This window comes from Cucurbita pepo, chromosome LG13 (genome assembly GCF_002806865.2).
Source record: "Cucurbita pepo subsp. pepo cultivar mu-cu-16 chromosome LG13, ASM280686v2, whole genome shotgun sequence".
NCBI lineage: Eukaryota > Viridiplantae > Streptophyta > Magnoliopsida > Cucurbitales > Cucurbitaceae > Cucurbita > Cucurbita pepo.
This window is the reverse complement of record NC_036650.1, coordinates 3,391,780-3,396,388: the sequence shown is the minus strand read 5'-3', so window position 1 is coordinate 3,396,388 and position 4,609 is coordinate 3,391,780. Positions and strand designations below refer to the sequence as shown.

Below are 4,609 nucleotides of genomic sequence, written 5' to 3'. Positions count from 1 at the left end.
GAATCTCTCAGGCGACGTGAAATAAAATTTTAATGCCGTGTTAATTAGATATTTGTATTTTTTTTCTTTTATTTCTTTAAAAATCTATTAGAAAAAGTTTAACTTTCAAATTTTTGTATAGCTTAGACCTCTACTACAAAGGACATGTGTTGCTTAGGCCGAGTTGTTAAGGCATGTGCGTGCTAAGTACATGGGGTTTCCCCGCGATAGTTCAAATCTCTCAGGCGACGCGAAATAAAATTTTAATGCCGAGTTACTACAAAGGACACGTGTCGCTTTGGCCGAGTGGTTAAGGCTTGTGCCTGCTAAGTACATGGGGTTTCCCCGTGATAGTTTGAATCTCTCAGGCGACGTGAAATAAAATTTTAATGCCGTGTTAATTAGATATTTGTATTTTTTTTCTTTTATTTCTTTAAAAATCTATTAGAAAAAGTTTAACTTTCAAATTTTTGTAAAGCTTAGACCTCTACTACAAAGGACACGTGTTTCTTTGGCTGAGTGGTTAAGTCGTGTGCGTGCTAAGTACATGGGGTTTCCCCGCGATAGTTCAAATCTCTCAGGCGACGCGAAATAAAATTTTAATGCCGAGTTACTACAAAGGACACGTGTCGCTTTGGCCGAGTGGTTAAGGCTTGTGCCTGCTAAGTTCATGGGGTTTCCCCGTGATAGTTTGAATCTCTCAGGCGACGTGAAATAAAATTTTAATGCCGTGTTAATTAGATATTTGTATTTTTTTTCTTTTATTTTTTTAAAAATCTTTTAGAAAAAGATAACTTTCAAATTCTTGTATAGCTTAAACCTCTACTACAAAGGACATGTGTTTCTTTGGTTGAGTGTTTAAGTCGTGTGCGTGCTAAGTACATGGGGTTTCCCTGCGAGAGTTCAAATCTCTCAGGCGACGTGAAATAAAATTTTAATGCCGAGTTAATTAGATATTTGTTTTTTTTTTTTTTATATTTTCTAAAATCTATTAGAAAAAGTTTAACTTTCAAATTTTTGTATAGCTTAGACCTCTACTACAAAGGACATGTGTTGCTTTGGCCGAGTGGTTAAGGCATGTCCGTGCTAAGTACATGGGGTTTCCCCGCGATAGTTTGAATCTCTCAGGCGACGTGAAATAAAATTTTAATGACCTCTACTACAAAAGATACGTGTCGCTTTGGCCGAGTGGTTAAGGCGTGTGCCTGCTAAGTACATGGGGTTTCCCCGCGATAGTTCGAATCTCTCAGGCGACGTGAAATAAAATTTTAATGCCGAGTTAATTAGATATTTGTTTTTTTTTCTTTTATATTTTCTAAAATCTATTAGAAAAAGTTTAACTTTCAAATTTTTGTATAGCTTAGACCTCTACTACAAAGGACATGTGTTGCTTTGGCCGAGTGGTTAAGGCATGTCCGTGCTAAGTACATGGGGTTTCCCCGCGATAGTTCGAATCTCTCAGGCGACGTGAAATAAAATTTTAATGACCTCTACTACAAAGGATACGTGTTGCTTTGGCCGAGTGGTTAAGGCGTGTGCCTGCTAAGTACATGGGGTTTCCCCGCGAGAGTTCGAATCTCTCAGGCGACGTGAAATAAAATTTTAATGCCGAGTTAATCAGATATTTGTTTTTTTTCTTTTATATTTTCTAAAATCTATTAGAAAAAGTTTAACTTTCAAATATTTGTATAGCTTAGACCTCTACTACAAAGGTCACGTGTCACTTTAGCCGAGTGGTTTAGGCTTGTGCCTGCTAAGTTCATCGGGTTTCCCCGTGATAGTTCGAATCTCTTAGGCGACGGAAAATAAAATTTTAATGCCATGTTAATTAGATATTTGTATTTTTTTTTCTTTTAATTTTTTTAAAATCTATTAGAAAAAGTTTAACTATCAAATTTTTGTATAGCTTAGACCTCTTCTACAAAGGACACGTGTTTCTTTGGCGGAGTGGTTAAGTCGTGTGCGTGCTAAGTACATGGGGTTTCCCCGCGAGAGTTCAAATCTCTCAGGCGACGTGAAATAAAATTTTAATGCCGAGTTAATTAGATATTTGTATTTTTTTTTCTTTTATTTTTTTTAAAATCTATTAGAAAAAGTTTAACTTTCAAATTTTTGTATAGCTTAGACCTCTACTACAAAGGACATGTGTTGCTTTGGCCGAGTGGTTAAGGCATGTCCGTGCTAAGTACATGGGGTTTCCCCGCGATAGTTTGAATCTCTCAGGCGACGTGAAATAAAATTTTAATGACCTCTACTACAAAGGATACGTGTCGCTTTGGCCGAGTGGTTAAGGCGTGTACCTGCTAAGTACATGGGGTTTCCCCACGATAGTTCGAATCTCTAAGGCGACGTGAAATAAAATTTTAATGCCGCGTTAATTAGATATTTGTATTTTTTTTCTTTTATATTTTTAAAAATCTATTAGAAAAAGTTTAACTTTCAAATTTTTGTATAGCTTAGACCTCTACTACAAAGGACGTGTGTCGCTTTGGCCGAGTGGTTAAGGCGTGTGCCTGCTAAGTTCATGGGGTTTCCCCGCGAGAGTTCGTATCTCTCAGGCGACTTGAAAGAAAATTTTAATGCCGAGTTTATTAGATATTTGTTTTTTTTTTTATATTTTTTAAAATCTATTAGAAAAAGTTTTAACTTTCAAATTTTTGTATAGCTTAGACCTCTACTACAATGGACATGTGTTGCTTTGGCCGAGTGGTTAAGGCATGTCCGTGCTAAGTACATGGGGTTTCCCCGCGATAGTTTGAATCTCTCAGGCGTAAGTTCATGGGGTTTCCCCGCGAGAGTTCGTATCTCTCAGGCGACGTGAAAGAAAATTTTAATGCCGAGTTAATTAGATATTTGTTTTTTTTTTTTTTTATATTTTTTAAAATCTATTAGAAAAAGTTTAACTTTCAAATTTTTGTATAGCTTAGACCTCTACTACAAAGGACATGTGTTGCTTTGGCCGAGTGGTTAAGGCATGTCCGTGCTAAGTACATGGGGTTTCCCCGCGATAGTTTGAATCTCTCAGGCGACGTGAAATAAAATTTTAATGACCTCTACTACAAAGGACACGTGTTGCTTTGGCTGAGTGGTTAAGGCGTGTGCCTGCTAAGTACATGGGGTTTCCCCGCGATAGTTTGAATCTCTAAGGCGACATGAAATAAAATTTGAATGCCGTGTTAATTAGATATTTGTATTTTTTTTCTTTTATTTTTTTCAAAATCTATTAGAAAAAGTTTAACTTTCAAATTTTTGTATAGCTTAGACCTCTACTACAAACGATGTGTGTCACTTTGGTCGAGTGGTTAAGGCGTGTGCCTGCTAAGTACATGGGGTTTCCCCGTGAGAGTTCGTTCGAATCTCTCAAGCGACGTGAAATTAAATTTTAATGCCGAGTTAATTAGATATTTGTTTTTTTTTCTTTTATTTTTTTTTTAAATCTATTAGAAAAAGTACAATGGGTTTCCCCGTGAGAGTTCGAATCTCTCATTCGACGTGAAATAAAATTTTAATGCGTAGTTAATTAGATATTTTTTTTTTCTTTAATATTTTTTAAAATCTATTAGAAAAAGTTTAACTTTCAAAGTTTTGTATAGCTTAGACCTCTACTACAAAGGACATGTGTTGCTTTGGCCGAGTGGTTAAGGCATGTCCGTGCTAAGTACATTGGGTTTCCCCGCGATAGTTTGAATCTCTCAGGCGACGTGAAATAAAATTTTAATGACCTCTACTACAAAGGACACGTGTTGCTTTGGCTGAGTGGTTAAGGCGTGTGCCTGCTAAGTACATGGGGTTTCCCCAATAAAATTTTTTAGAAAAAGTTTAAGTTTCAAATTTTTGTATAGCTTAGACCTCTACTACAAAGGACACGTGTGTCTTTGGCCGAGTGGTTAAGGCGTGTGCATACTAAGTACATGGGGTTTCCCCGTGAGAGTTCGAATCTCTTAGTCGACGTGAAATATAAAATTTTAATGCCGAGTTAATTAAGATATTTGTATTTTTTTTTCTTTTATTTTTTATTTGCAAATCTATTAGAAAACGTTTAACTTTCAAATTTTTGAATAGCTTAGACCTCTACTACAAAAGACACGTGTTGCTTTGGCTGAGTGGTTAAGGCGTGTACCTGCTAAGTACATGGGGTTTCCCCACGATAGTTCGAATCTCTCAGGCGACTTGAAATAAAATTTTAATGCCGAGTTAATTAGATATTTGTATTTTTTTTTCTTTTGATTTTTTTAAAATCTATTAGAAAAAGTTTAACTTTCAAATTTTTGTATAGCTTAGAGCTCTTCTACGAAGGACACGTGTTTCTTTGGCGGAGTGGTTAAGTCGTGTGCATGCTAAGTGTCACAACCTTACTATGAAGAGAGTAGGTTGTGACCCTCATGCCATGACAAGCAAAGGGGCGTCCCTCAAGAGACGCCCATCCGGCCATATGCGGGCCAACGTAGAAGAATGCCATGATGCGATCGAGGAGGACGATGCATCATCCAACACACCACCACGCAAAGTGGGTATTGAAGACATGTTGAGACACAAGCATAACAGAGACATCAGCATAGACATGAAGGACAAGATAGGCTTGTTGAAGGGCCGGGTAGGGCCCCGGGCCTTAACCTCAAAAGTCGAGGTT

At 37.1% G+C, this 4,609-nt stretch overlaps 8 non-coding genes across 8 annotated transcripts; all 8 read left to right on the top strand.

The window, feature by feature from the left end:
- The first annotated feature begins 271 nt into the window (after positions 1-271).
- Positions 272-353, top strand: TRNAS-GCU. Its single transcript has one exon. It is a non-coding gene; the product is annotated as a tRNA-Ser (tRNA).
- A 254-nt stretch (positions 354-607) lies between these two features.
- TRNAS-GCU lies at positions 608-689 on the top strand. Its single transcript has one exon. It is a non-coding gene; the product is annotated as a tRNA-Ser (tRNA).
- Positions 690-1,153: 464 nt separating this feature from the next.
- TRNAS-GCU lies at positions 1,154-1,235 on the top strand. The gene has a single exon. It is a non-coding gene; the product is annotated as a tRNA-Ser (tRNA).
- A 130-nt stretch (positions 1,236-1,365) lies between these two features.
- On the top strand, positions 1,366-1,447 carry TRNAS-GCU. The gene has a single exon. It is a non-coding gene; the product is annotated as a tRNA-Ser (tRNA).
- Positions 1,448-1,487: 40 nt separating this feature from the next.
- TRNAS-GCU lies at positions 1,488-1,569 on the top strand. The gene has a single exon. It is a non-coding gene; the product is annotated as a tRNA-Ser (tRNA).
- Positions 1,570-2,248: 679 nt separating this feature from the next.
- On the top strand, positions 2,249-2,330 carry TRNAS-GCU. Its single transcript has one exon. It is a non-coding gene; the product is annotated as a tRNA-Ser (tRNA).
- A 131-nt stretch (positions 2,331-2,461) lies between these two features.
- On the top strand, positions 2,462-2,543 carry TRNAS-GCU. Its single transcript has one exon. It is a non-coding gene; the product is annotated as a tRNA-Ser (tRNA).
- A 1,525-nt stretch (positions 2,544-4,068) lies between these two features.
- TRNAS-GCU lies at positions 4,069-4,150 on the top strand. The gene has a single exon. It is a non-coding gene; the product is annotated as a tRNA-Ser (tRNA).
- Positions 4,151-4,609: the final 459 nt, after the last annotated feature.